Consider the following 14,979-nt stretch of genomic DNA (forward strand, 5'->3'; position numbering starts at 1 on the left):
GCGCTCGATTTTTTAAAATTTATTTTTAGTGTGAAAAGCAACGTGGGCCAGAGAAGCTCCAGTCAAGCCCAGCCTCTCCCGCCCCCTGCCCTCCCCGTCGCTATGGGCGGACTCCTCGTCGCCTCCGCCCGTCAGGCACCGGAAGAGATCTCCGGGACCTGAGAGCAGTGTGGAGCGGCATGGGCGCCCTTGGCAAGCTCAGGGTGGCGCTCCTGGCTGGCCTGCAGGCAGTTCTGCCTCCAGAGAGGCTCTTCGGAGGCGCCTCCGCTGCGCAGCTCCACCCTCAGCCTCCCGCTCTGGAAGCGGAGGCGGCCGCCGCGCTCTACGTCCACGTGAGGAACGCGACCCACCGTGCGCGAGGCAAAAAAAAAAATTGGCGGTTGGAGGCCACAGGGAAATGGTATGGGAAACAGTCCAGTCTCTGCGTCCAGTCCCTGTGTCCGTGGGGCACATGTGCAGTAGCACGGACACAGGGAATCTGGACGCAGAGACACTTGCATATTATTATATAGGATATATATACCCCGCCCATCTGGTTGGGTTTCCCCAGCCACTCTGGGCGGCTTCCAACCGAATATTAAAAACAGTACAGCATCAAACATTAAAAACTTCCCTAAACAGGGCCGCCTTCAGTTGTCTTCTAAAAGTAAAATAGTTACTTATTGCCTTGACATCTGCTGGGAGAGCGTTCCACAGGGCGGGTGCCACTACCGAGAAGGCCCTCTGTCTGGTTATGGAAGGTTATGGAAATAATAATAATAGTAATAATAATAATAATAATAATAATAATAATAATTTATTATTTATACCCCGCCCATCTGGCTGGGTTTCCCCAGCCACTCTGGGCAGCTTTTCAGGAAAACTGACCTGAAATTCTCGCCATGCTGTATGTCAAAAGAAAACTATATGAAAATGATTCTAGTTACAGGTAGGTAGCCATGTTGGTCTGACATAGTCGAAACAAAATTTAAAAAAATTCCTTCCAGCAGCACCTTAGAGACCAAGAAGTGTGCATGCACGCGAAAGCTCATACCAATGACAAACTTAGTTGGTCTCTAAGGTGCTGCTGGAATGAATTTTTTTATATGAAAATGATGTGCCGGTGATATCTGACTCCTAGTAAGTTAGCGAAAATGTATAAGGCAGGTACAAATATCTGCTGGAAATGTGAAGGAAAAGAAGGCACCTTTTATCAAATGTGGTGGACATGTAAGGTAATAAAAGCATTCTGGGAAATGATATATAATGAAATGAAAAAAACTTTAAAATAACTTTTATTTAAAAATACAAAACCGGAAGCTTTTTAATTAGGAATTGTAGGTGCTGATATTCCAAAGGAGCAGAAAAGACTTTTTTATTATGTGACAACAGCTGCATGGATGCTATTAGCCCAGAGATGGAAAGAAGATGAAGTCCCTACCAAAGAAGAATGGCAGATGAAGTTGATGGACTATGCTGAAATGGCTAAAATGACTGGAAGAGTCAGAAATCAGGAAGACCAAACTTTTAACAAGGAATGGGGAAAATTTATAATTTGTCTTAGAGACCACTGTAAGCAGATGAAAACAGCAGGATTGCAATAACACTTGTGATTTAGCAAGTACTATGGAGACAATGGTATTGTTATAATTTTATATTTTAAAAATCAAATAAAAAATTATTTCAAAAAGAAAGAAAAAAGGAAGGAAGGAAGGAAGGAAGGAAGGAAGGAAGGAAGGAAGGAAGGAAGGAAGGAAGGAAGGAAGGAAGGAAGGAAGGAAGGAAAGAAACCCTGGAGAGTTGATGCAAGTCAGGGGTGTTGAAACTTTTTCAGCCTGCGCTGCAGCCCTGGGCCCACGCAGTGATGGTGAGGTCCAGCATGTAGCCTCTCCGGACTTTGCTCCCAGGTGCTGCTGAGATCCCAAGAAACCTGCTCAGGTCTCCATTAAAAAAATAGATAGATAAAGCTGCCGTCCAAACAAAGAACATTAGCATTTCACTTGCCTGTTCTGGTTACGGCCCATCTTTCCTCTGAGGAGTCCTCCCCCCATTTTATCCTCACAACAGCCCTGTGACATAGAGACTGGACCAAGGTCACCCAGAGAGCTTCATGGCTGAGTGGAGTTTTCCCTCTGGTCTCTAGGCTGAGACTCTATCCACATTTTGTACTTTCTGAGCGTGTGGAAATAGCTGAGGCCTGGACGGCAAGTCTTGTCCCATTTCAATACAGTCCCCAATAAAGGAAGCTGCCTTGCACCAAGTCCAAGCATTGTTCTAGCTAGCTCAGAAATGCCTATACCAGGAGTGGGGGATCTCAGGCGCAGGGGTCATATGTGGCCCTCAGAGTCTCTCTCTCTGGCCCTTGGGCATCGCCCTCTGGCCACACGTCTTCTCCCCAGGCCACACCCTTCGGCAGCCCACCCTCACACCCTCCTTGAGTGTTTTGGCCTGGCTAGAGGGGGTTCTTGAATTCTGGACGTGCCTCTTGTTTGCCTGGACAGAGGTTAAAGAAAAGTGTTGTCACGGACAGGTTGAACACAGAGGAATAGCGGGAGGAACCAGCTGGGGAGCCCCCAAGGGAAGAAGGCTCAGAGCCCAGGGAGCGGTGGTGGGATGACGACGAGCGGTCATAGGGAGAAGACCGGGAAGAGAAGGTGTTGGAAGCTGAAGAGGTAACAGGGTTTAGTGAGCTGGAAGAGTCTGGGGCAGAGAGAAGCCCAGAATCAGAGGCAGAAGCTAAGGCCGGAGAGGAAGACAAGAGCAGAGATGAGTCAGGCTGGTGAAGAGTCGCAGGTATCTCCCCCTCCTGCTGCGACAACCTCCCCTCCCTACTGGACTCCCAGAACCAGGAGAGGCATGAAAAGAGCAGATATGTTTGCTTCGTGCAGGCGCAGTCTCAGATTGCTTGGGGAAACCCTGGAGAGGAGGGGACTTAGGTAGTTGTGGGGAGACAGGGACCTTCAGCCTCAGCAACTGCTTCATGATGGGGGCAAGACCTGCCGGAGATGAGTTGCTGTGCTCATTATTCCTGACACTCCTGTGCAGCTCCTGTTCTTGCTAATAAAGAGTTAACTCCAACTCGCACAGTGTGATTTGCTGCTGGCTGGCTCCTGACAGATGCACACAGAAACAAGGCAAAATTCACATTTGCTGCACTCTCCACTTTTGCTTCTGGTCTCAGCCACCACTGGCAGTGTGGCCCCTGGAAGTCTGAGCAGAAGGGAATGTGGCTCTCAGGATGAAGAAAGTTCCCCACGCCTGTCTACTACAGTTTTTAATCTGTGTGCATATTTAATGTGGGGGGGGGAATGATAATAAAGTATCCTTCGGCCGCAGTCTGAAGTGGTGTAGTCCTCTTCTGCACAGGACCAGGCCGCAAGCAAGTCGTCTTTCCGCCCACAACTGGAACCTGGCATTGGGTTGTGCATGTTTCATCCCAATATAGAAATATGAGCACATATAACCGCGCTGTTAACAAGCCACTCCAGAGAACGAGGAGTAATAAAGAGCCCCCGAACGAGGCGAGGAGGGGGGGGAGGAGCAGCTGTAAAAACAAAGATTAAAATGAGCTAAACTCCAACAACGTTCGAGTCAGCGGCCTCCACATGGCAACGAAACCTCCACCCGGTTCGAGGCTGGATTTTGCCTTCCGTCGTGGGGTGGCATGATTTTCATGAATGAATGAGCATCTATGAATGGTGGAAGGGAGGGATCAGTTGTGTGCTCAAACCGGGTCTGCCCCCCCCCCCGCAACTCCTATTTTAAAAAAACGGAGGTAGGGCCCAGAGCTGGCTGCATAAGGCAGGCACAATGAGGTGACTATGTAGGGCAGCACATTCTGTGAGCATGGAGCAACAATGCCAGGCAAGTCCAATTTATTTTAGCACTGTTTCTAGCATGGACCCCCATGGGAATGGAAATCCACCCACAGAATTCTCCGGTTGTCGGGAACTCCAGAGCTTGAATCAGGAACCTGACAGGAGTGAGGCTGCCTGCCTGGGAAGGCAGTATCAGTCCCTACAATGAGCAGGCAGTTAAAAAACTCAATTGACCAGGCCTAGGGTTAAAGGTAAAGGTACCCCTGACCATTAGGTCCAGTTGTGACCGACTCTGGGGTTGCGGCGCTCATCTCGCTTTACTGGCCAAGGGAGCCAGCATACAGATTCTGGGTCATGTGGCCAGCATGACTAAGCCGCTTCTGGGGAACCAGAGCAGCGCACGGAAACACTGTTTACCTTCCTGCAGGAGCGGTACCTATTTATCTACTTGCACTTGACATGCTTTCAAACTGCTTGGTGGGCAGGAGCAGAGACCGAACAACGGGAGCTCACCCCGTCGCGGGGATTCAAACCGCCGAACTTCTGATTGGCAAGCCCTAGGCTCTGTGGTTTAACCCACAGCGCCACCCTGGTAGCTGCAGTGAATCCCGGGCGCTTCTCAGCCAAGGAAAGAGCAGAGAGTTAACTCTTATTGTCAAAGATAACAGAGTCGCTTCTGCAACTCTGGAGACCTACTCACACCTGTCTAGCATCTAGGCAGCTGTTCCCAGCTCTGTGCTCTATGGAGCAATTGCAGCAACTGGGGACCACTCCCCCTCAAATGAAATGTCAATTTCATTTTTCAGTTCTCCACATTTTCATATCCGTTTGCAATTTTAAAAGCCCCCGTGAACATTCATCAGCGAATTTGTTCTAATATGCAATTTTGCCCAATCTACACATTTTTGCAAGCCATTTTGCAAGCCTCAGGCACCATCCACCATGGGGCTGGTATAAACCCGCTTTATACCAGGTCCCAATAAGGTGGTAGGACCCTGAGATTTTAAAGAAATAAACACATACACAAGTCACCCCAAAGGGAAATTCAAGGAAGGTTCCAATGGCCACCACAAGCTCCCTTGCAGAACCAGAACCTCCAGCAGGCAAGCAGATGCCAAACGTGGTTCTCCAGCTGTTTTGGGACTACGACTCCCAGCATCCCTAACTAGCAGGACCAGTGGTCAGGTAGGATGGGAACTGTAGTCCAAAAACAGCTGGAGACCCAAGTTTGGGAAACCCTGAACTAGAGGCCGCTGAGGAACTGGATGTGAAAACCCAGCAGGAACTATTGCTTTCTTCCAGCCCATGAAAGTCATCCCTGCAGATGCACAAAAGACAGTGGGTGATTATGTTGGCAGCCCTTGGACTTCATTTGGGGTGAGCAGATCCTGGAGGTGAAACGGCTGCTCATCATTCTCCATCCCCAACAGAGCCAGTGTGGTGTAGTGGTTAAGAGCGGTAGACTCCTAATCTGGTGAACCGGGTTCGCTTCCCCGCTCCTCTACATACAGCTGCTGGGTGACCTTGGGCTAGTCACACTTCTCTGAAGTCTCTCAGCCTCACTCACCTCACAGAGTGTTTGTTGTGGGGGAGGAAGGGAAAGGAGAATGTTAGCCGCTTTGAGACTCCTTCGGGTAGTGATAAAGCGGGATATCAAATCCAAATCCAAATCCCAACTAACCTTTGCATTCCTCAGCTAAGGCGAGTCCTCCCGACGTATCCCCAGACAGTTACCCCAGCCCACTGGAATACCAGCCTCAACGCACACACACACATGGAAAGAAAGAATAGGTAATAAACCCTGTATGTCATCACAGCTTCCTCCAACAATGGAAGGGTCAGTTCCTGTGAGCCAGGGACGGCTGCCGGCATTTCAATAGCTGGAACTAGGTGTAGCTCAGCTCCCAGCATCATGAGTCAAATATACAAGCAATTCAGGGTCTGAAGCTCCCTACCAGTCGGTATCTTAATGCTCTGGCAAGGGAGCAGGAAATGAACAAGCCATTCCTAAAGGCCACAATATTGCTGTTTCAATCCTCCTTTAATTTTCCACTGCCGGTTGTGAAACTCCTCTCTTGGCCACTGCCAAGGGGTAATTAAGAACAGGACGGCAGTGCTTTTTGCCAAGAGGTGAGGCCAGCCTCATGCTGAATCCAGTTTCACCTGGATTTTTCATGGGAAGCCAGTGGCAGAGTGTAGGCATGGCGCTACCAATGCAGAGCAACTCTGTGCGCAAAGTCCACAGGTTCAACCCCTGCTGCCCTACACTAGTGTAGTGGTTAGAGCAGGATGGCGTAGGGGACTGGTGGGCCAGATTACTACATTCCCCCACCCATTGCGGGGCTGGCCATTTGTCAATCATGTGGTGTCACAATGAAATCAGGTGATATTTCTTGCCCACTGAGGTCCTCAGGTGCCTCCTTCAAGGTGCTAGATTGCCCAGAACTCTCCGTGAGGCTTTGCAGGCCCGGCCGATCAGCTGAGCCTGCAAACCCCTTTTGGCTGAACCAGGCTTTCAGCTGTCCCACACCTGATGTTCAATATGGCATCAGGTGTAGGACAGGTAGGTGAGACTTCATGGTCCAAGCGGTTTAACATGTTGGACCAAGGCCTGGGGGAATCAGGGTGCAAATTCCCACTTAGCCATGATCCTCACCGGATGACCTTGGCCCAGTCACCAACACTCAGCAGGGCCTACCTCATACGGCTGCTGTGAGGATGTTGTGGAGAGAGGAAGAACAGTGTGTGCAATTTTGAGCTCCTTGGAGGTGAGATCAATATTTAAATAAATAAATAAATGGGTCTCAGATAGCAGGACTGAGAAGGAATCCTGCCAGAGACAATCAGAATTGTAGAGCTGGAACAGACCAAAAGGGTCATCTAATCCAACCCCCGGAAATGCAGAAATATTTTGCCCAACATGGCGCTCAAATCCATGACCCTGAAATTAATCCTGAAATACATCATTTATGTATTTCTATCAAGAAAGGCTTGTTAGAGCCATGTGGCTAAGCTGGAGCCATCAGCTTAGCCTCTTCATACACTAGGCCTGATTACCTCCCAATGTGAGCTAAGCCTGGCAGGACAGCTTACTCTATGGTCTTAGCTTACTCTATGGTCTTAGCTTACTCTATGGTCTTAACTCCTCTGTGCCTTAATTAGACTTGAGCATGTTGGTTATATGAGGCTGGTTATGCCACAATCTGTGTTTTCTAGGTGCCTCCAGCTGGCCCCTGTATGCATTTAAATACATGTGCATTAAAGTGGGTTAAAGGGCTCTAGAAAGTGATGAAAATGCTCTGAAAAGTCTGGAATGAATGAATTAGTAATGAGAAGACATGAAAACACGCCACAAGCATGTCAGGACAAATGCAGGATAAATTGTCATATATAAACTACCCCCTAAATCAGGGGTCAGCAAACTTTTTCAGCAGGGGGATGGTCCACTGTCCCTCAGACCTTGTGGTGGGCCGGACTATATTTTGAAAAAAAATATGAACGAATTCCTATGCCCCACAAATAACCCAGAGATGCATTTTAAATAAAAGCACACATTCTACTCATGTAAAAACACACTGATTCCCGGACGGTCCGCGGGCCGGATTTAGAAGGCGATTGGGCCTGATCTGGCCCCCAGGCCTTAGTTTGCCTACCGATGCCCTAAACGAATCAGAACAAGAGTTCAGTTAAGACTGTTTATCGCAGTCTACCCTCCTTGTAAGCTTTCTGCAAGAAAATCGGGACAAACACTCAGGAAACAGGTTGTCTGGAACAGCCCTCCGTCTCTTGAAACTCGGAAAGTCTAGCTCCAGGGGAGTTATACTGGGATGTGGGGAACAGGAGCAGGCTAAGCAACAGGAGTGTGAATGGAGGGGAAGGAGGAAACAGCTATTCTCCCCAGGTCCAACCTCCAGTATCTCCTGGAATGGCTGGGAGTGACGCCTGCCTGACACCCTGAAGAGCAAGAGCTGCTGCCAGTCAGTGTCAACACTACTGAGCTAGATGGACCAATGGTCTGAATCTGAATAAGGCACTTTCCAGTGTCCCCCTTGTTAGGGCTTGGAGCAGAGAGTCAGTTCTTGCCAATGACCCTGTCCTCCCCTTAGCACATCCTCGGCACCAGTTGCTAAATGATGCTAGCCTCCCTTTCCACGCCCATCAGAGCACACGCCTGCATCCTGCAACCCCTCCTTCGGGCAATCTCAGCCTGGGCTGCCAATATTTGCTTTGGCTCCCCTTGGCGGAGCTCCCTCCTCATCAGGAGCTACAACAATGAGGATTGTTGGGGTTTTTTTTTAAAAAAAATTATTATTATTATTATTATAATTGGGAAATGCCTCTCTCCACATTCCTCAGGTCGAAGTCTCCTCCCGGGCCAAAGCTTTGCCTGGTTCTACACACGCGTGCACACGGAAGTGGTTTCGTTCCAGGGCGGCCAATCCAACCATCTGGAACAAATATCCCTCAAAAACAGGACCTGCTTCCCATTGGACTGCCAAGTTGGAAAGCCAAAAATCCTAGAAAGAGGAATAAAAAAATAACTGGAAGAATAAAGGGGTTCTTCTTTTATTGCTGCATGTTTTGCACATGATTTTGGGCAGGAACGGCCCTGCTATTGGGGCTGACCTTTAAAGTCCTAAACGGCCTCGGTCCAGTATACCTGAAGGAGCGTCTCAAACTCCATCGCTCTGCCCGGACATGGAGGTCCAGTGCCGAGGGCCTTCTGGCGGTTCCCTTGCTGCGAGAAGCCAAGTTACAGGGAACCAGGCAGAGGGCCTTCTCGGTAGTGGCACCCGCCCTGTGGAACGCTCTCCAACCAGATGTCAAAGAGAAAAACAACTACCAGACTTTTAGAGGACATCTGAAGACAGCCCTGTTTAGGGAAGCTTTTAATCTTTAAGAAATTAGTGTAGTCTAATATTTCTGTTGGAAGCCGCCCAGAGTGGCTGGGGAAACCCAGCCAGATGGGCGGGGTATAAATAATAAATTATATTATTATTATTGCAAACTAACCAGGGCTATTGTCAAAACGTTGAAACAAATGCTCAACACGCTTCTTTGAAGGAAAACCACAAGTTAAGCTGCAAACATTTTGAACTGAGCGCTTGGACTTCTTTTAAAGATTGATGTAAGACTTTTTATATCTGAAACGATCCTCCAAATAATAATAATAATAATAATAATAATAATAATAATAATAATATGAACAAGGAAACCAGATGTCTCCGCTGCTCAGGGCTAGACACTCCCCCCTCCTCCCGTATTTAACAAATCTGAATAGTCACTTACTCGAAGTTGCCAAAACTTCTGTCTCTTGCGGTTTCCATTTGACAAACGGCTTTTCATCAGCATCTGGGCTGCAGCGCAGTCAGTGGCAAATGCAGGACAGCGGGTGGCAAATATATATTTGAGAACCTAGCAACGCTTCACCGCTAAGGCAAGAACAACTCCCCCACCAAAGGAAAACAGAGTGCTGTCCCCCACGTGTCCCCAATTACTGGGACCTAACCACGGCCGGAACATCCATCTCATCTGCTCGGTTCCTCTTTCTGTTTTCGGCTTGGCATCAGGCAGGCACATCTGGAATCCTTAAGCTCCGAAGCCAGATCCTCTGACCAGGGGCGGATGGTGGCAATTTCACAGATGTTTATATTAGGCAATCCCCAATCCATGTTAACAGCATCTGGAAACATGGCAGCAAGCGAGCTCTCCTCCCGAGAGAACCTTCCCACCAGGATCCAAGGCCACAGATCATCTTCTCGGCTCTGGAGCCATCAAATCGTAGCTGAGCAAGCGGAGGCAAGTTTGCAGAATGCTCTGCTTTGTTCTGGGGTGGCTAGCAAATTTCAGCTGCTGCACGCACTCCTATTCTTCCTCCATCCCTTTGCTAAGAAAATAGTTTATGCCCTGTGCTCCATGGTCAGCTTGTTCAGGGACAGGGACCTTTGGCCACAGCCCACCAGTGTCAAGGGAGTCTTTATCTGAACTCCACAATTGGCCCATTGAAAACTTAATCTCTGGAGGCCGTGTGCTTTGGAGAGTCTGCAGCCTGTGGAAAACTGATACATCACTGGAGGTGGTGTGTGTGTGCATAAAGAAAGTTATCTTCCTCTCTGTGGTGCGGGGATGCGCAGAGGAACGAGCTGCAACTGCAGAATGCGTCCATTGTCTTTTTGACCACAAACCCCGAGCTTTAACCCCAGAGTCGCCGTTTGATGCTCACGTACGTGCAGCATCCAGGAATCAGGGCGGAGCATTCCCCACACAAACTTATTAACTTATGGGATACGCCACACACAATGCTCAGTTAACATCTTGCTGCAAGATGGCCCAACACCCATCAGCTAATTAGATTCCAATTTTAATATAAAATAAAATAAAAAGGTTGAGACAAATTTGTAGGTGGTGTATCAATAGCTATTGATTGCGATAGGTATGTTGAACCTCCATGTTCAGAAGCAGCATACCTCCGAACACCAGGCGATGGTGCAGAGTAAACAACAGCGTGGTGTGGAATAAAGGAAAGCTTTTGTGTTCTTCCCCTATCTGTGATACGATCCTGCAAAACTGTTCTTTCTTACAACTCTGCGGCACAGAATATGAGAACATAAGACACTAACTTTCTAAACCACACGACGAGAGAAAAGACTGAAAATGTGCTGGCAAGTTTTTCTTGATAAGGTTCCGAGGATCTTCAGCCAGGGAACCTTTAAGCGGGTCCCATTTGCCCTGTTCTGAGCCACCGTGGTAAACTTGTCAACGTCAAGAGAAAACCTCACCAGCTCACTACGTATTGTACTTCAGGAACACTACTGCAAACAGCCAGAGGGTGGCAATGTGTTCAGGGACTGGCAGGACTCTGGGGTGTGGACTGGGTGGGGGTGGGGAAAGGAGTCTGGAATCTAGGGTTGCCAGACTCAATAGAGGACAGGACTTCTGTGCCTTTAATTGCCCTGCTCTCTTTCGAGTCTGGAAACCTTAAAGAGAAACCCGCAGACCCTCTGCTTGGAAATTAAACAAAGGGTCTGCTGGTTTCTCTTTAAGGTTTCCAGACTCAAAAGAGAGCAGGGCAATTAAAGGCACAGAAGTCCCGTCCTCTCTTGAGTCTGGCACCCCTACTGGAATCTGACTTGGGAGAGGGGGGCAGTGGTTTCTATGTCAGGGGAAGGTACATAAACTGGTGCAGGGGGAGTGTCCCCCAGTTGCTGCAATTGCTGAATAGAGCACAGAGCTGGGAACAGCTGCCTAGATGCTAGACAGGTGTGAGTAGGTCTCCAGAGTTGCAGAAGCGACTCTGTTATCTTTGACAATAAGAGTTAACTCTCTACTCTTTCCTTGGCTGAGAAGCGCCTGGGATTCACTGCAGCTACCAGGGTGGCACTGTGGGTTAAACCACTGAGCCTAGGGCTTGCCGATCAGAAGGTCGGCGGTTCGAATCCCCGTGACGGGGTGAACTCCCGTTGCTCGGTCCCAGCTCCTGCCCACCTAGCAGTTCGAAAGCACGTCAAAGTGCAAGTAGATAAATAGGTACCACTCTGGCGGGAAGGTAAACAGCGTTTCCATGTGCTGCTCTGGTTCGCCAGAAGCGGCTTAGTCATGCTGGCCACATGACCCGGAAGCTGTACGCCAGCTCCCTCGGCCAGCAAAGCGAGATGAGCGCGCAACCCCAGAGTTGTCCACGACTGGACCAAACGATCAGGGGTCCTTTTACCTTTACCTTACCAGATCCGTAGAAGTCAGCCCCCCTCCCAGCCTTATAAAGTCGCAGTCTCTTGCCTGGCTCATTATGCACAGAGCAATGGCCCACCTTGACTCGAGACCGTGAGCCCCCATGTTGCATAAGGATCAGATCTGGGAATCCCTATAGAAGTGTGGTGGTGAACCGTCCTCTTCTGCAAGTGGTGGGCGGGGCCAGAGGGAAGAGTGGGTGGGGCAGCAAGTGCAAATTTGGCCTTTGCACACTAGGCTGGTTTCTACATGCAACACGCCTCTCTGGCCTCCATGCTAGCAATGATCATTTCACTGACATCTCAATTCTCCTCCAGGAAGCTTGGAGGAGCTTGTGTGCTGCCTCCAGGCAGCATCGTGTCCAGATGCTTGCCAGGATGAAACCACTTCGCTATAGGAATGTAAGAGCACCACTCGGGCCAATGCAGATGTGGCAAGCAAAGCAGACAGGGTGGCGAATACATGGCTGTCCATCTACTTGCAAGCACTTCAGCAAAGGAAGCTGAAATTTGTCACCCCCCTGAAGAGGGCACGACTTAACTGTTTCTCCCAGCAGAGCGCAGAGGAAATAACAAACGGCTCCATTGTCCTACACGGGAAGGATGACAGAAGCCATAAAAGTACATCAGAAAAGGGGTCCGCTGAAATTCCTCTCTGGGCAGGAGTCAGATCGGCAGGCGCTCAGAAAGAGGAGCCACATCCACTGGCCAGACTCGATGCACAGATGCAAGAAGCCACTGTGTGGTAGCATAACCTATTGTGGCTGCATCATTGTACAACTGGGTGTGATCTTTCGAAAGCCACTGGGAACTGTAGTTCCGAGAGGCAGTCTCCGAACAACTCTCAGCACCCTTAACAAACTACAATTCCCAGGATTTTTAATTTTTTTTGTAGGGGAGCTGTTTAAAGTGGTATAATAGTGCTTTAAACGAATAGTGCAGCTCATCCTCATGAACAAAAGCATATATTTTATAAACTGCTTTTGGGTGACCTAAAACAGTTGAAGTCAATTTCAACAACGCCTTGCCTTGGGGGTTTATGTGGAGTTTAGCTTCAAACGCAGGAGCTATTCTCTAAGCAGAAACATGAGAAACTCTGCTTTCATTTTTCATTTTATTTTTAAAAGGGGCAGTTTTCAAGTCCTCAAGATTCTAGACAAGGTTTTTCGCCGTATTCTTATTATTTTATTTAAACAGATTTCTAATCTGCCTTTCAGGGCACAATGCCCACGCAATGTGGTCTACAGTTTTATTCATTTATTTTGTAAGGGCGTTAGAAGAAATTACTAGTTACAGGTAGGTAGCCGTGTTGGTCTGAGTCGAAACAAAATAAAAAAATTCCTTCAGTAGCACCTTGAAGACCAACTAAGTTTTTATTTTGGTATGAGCTTTCATGTGCATGCACACTTCATTGGTCTTGCAGGGGGAAAAGCAAGGGCTGAAGTGCTAAGGAAAGCTTGATCATGTATAATGAGATAAGAATCCTATGTCTTTGTTCATTCCAGGTGGCTCCATGGTTTTAAGCTTGCTAATGAGTTGCAATTCAATTTCCCCCCCACAAGACCAATTGCAGACATTAACAGTCATCAACAGGTTTACCACTCCTATCAGCCCATCACCCATTCCCATCACCCCCACCCCCCCACCCTCTGAATATACATAAGGGTCTGGTGGCTTCTGTTTCAGTGTATCTGATGAAGTGTGCATGCACACGAAAGCTCATACCAAAATAAGAACAAATTACAATTTTAAAAGAGAGAGAGAGAGAAAGAGCTCAGCACATTAATGAAATACAGGCTGGGGTTAAAAATGGGAGATGAGAAATCTTAAGTATGGATGAGTGCTTTGTAGAGCAAGCCTATTTAGCACAGTGACCTAACAGCTCCTCATGACACCACAGTCTCTGACCTCCCTCCTTTGCAAGTTTAGGACATGATCCAGTACTTTAAGGCTGCCGTTCAATTCAGTCAAACTCTGGCTTCAGTTAGTGGAAACGAAAACGCCCTTGATTTAGCTGCTGACTTGAACTCTCGTCTCCCAGGGTCTAGTTGTCTCCTCTCACCACGATGTCACATGCACCGATTCAAAACGATTTGCAAACAGTATTGAGATCGCTTAGAACCGTCCTGACATCAACCTGAGCACAAATACTCATAAAAGCACAATGAAAATGATATTGGAAGGACCTCTGAGAATAAAGAGGGGGCTTTCTTAAGTCTGCCTTGCAGAGCTCCAAGACCCTCCTTAAGTCTCCTCCCCCTTCAATTTGCTATGACTCACTCCAATTCTGCGCAATTTTGATTCACTGCCATAGTTTCCATTTGAGTCACTTGCAGAATCAGATTTTCCTTTGACCAAGGAATGCTCTGGTTCCTTGGGCAGCTATGCCGTTAAGAGAAGAGGGGTGCTTCCCCCTGGTGGTGCTTAAAAGAGTTTTTTGGGGGGAACAGTACTGGCTCAGAACTGGACGTGGGCAGTAATATCTCAAGTGTGGCCACACCATTGATAAGAACAGTATGATATTGGCAAAAATCCACAGCAAAGAGTCCTGTGACATCTTATAGATAAACAAATTTATCTATTACAGCATACCCTTTCATGGATTACAGCATCAGCTTTCACCGCAATAAATTTGCCCGCGGGGTCCCATTGCCCTGCTGAAATTAGGCGCATTTATACAAAATGTGTATTTGGTGAAAGTGTGCATGAAATTGCATACATTAGTGAAAATTACATACAAAAATGCATTACAGTGGTACCTCGGGTTAAGAACTTAATTCGTTCTGGAGGTCCGTTCTTAACCTGAAACTGTTCTTAACCTGAATCACCACTTTAGCTAATGGGGCCTCCTGCTGCTGCCGCACGATTTCTGTTCTCATCGTGAAGCAAAGTTCTTATGAAGAACAGCTTAGGGAGCTGGGTATGTTTAGCCTGGAGAAGAGAAGGTTAAGGGGTGATATGATAGCCATGTTCAAATATATAAAAGGATGTCATATAGAGGAGGGAGAAAGGTTGTTTTCTGCTGCTCCAGAGAAGCGGACACGGAGCAATGGATTCAAACTACAAGAAAGAAGATTCCACCTAAACATTAGGAAGAATTTCCTGACAGTAAGAGCTGTTTGGCAGTGGAATTTGCTGCCAAGGAGTGTGGTGGAGTCTCCTTCTTTGGAGGTCTTTAAGCGGAGGCTTGACAGCCATCTGTCAGGAATGCTTTGATGGTGTTTCCTGCTTGGCAGGGGGTTGGACTGGATGGCCCTTGTCGTCTCTTCCAACTCTATGATTCTATGATTCTACCTCTGTGGCCCCTTCCAATTCTATGATTCTATAGGAAACACCCTTCTTCTTCCTCCCTCTTTTGATTCTATGATTCTTAACCCAATGTACTATTTCTGGGTTAGCGGACTCTGTAACCTGAAGCGTCTGTAACCCGAGGTACCACTGTATATTGGGGGGAA

The 14,979-nt window shown here is 48.0% G+C and overlaps 1 protein-coding gene across 2 annotated transcripts in view; it reads right to left on the reverse strand.

The window, feature by feature from the left end:
* The window catches only part of GJC2 (gap junction protein gamma 2), a 78,417-nt gene that overhangs the window by 30,590 nt on the left and 32,848 nt on the right, over positions 1-14,979 (reverse strand). The gene's annotated exons all lie outside the window — the stretch shown is intronic.

Source organism: Zootoca vivipara, chromosome 12 (assembly GCF_963506605.1).
Source record: "Zootoca vivipara chromosome 12, rZooViv1.1, whole genome shotgun sequence".
In the NCBI taxonomy this organism is placed as follows: Eukaryota; Metazoa; Chordata; class Lepidosauria; order Squamata; family Lacertidae; genus Zootoca; species Zootoca vivipara.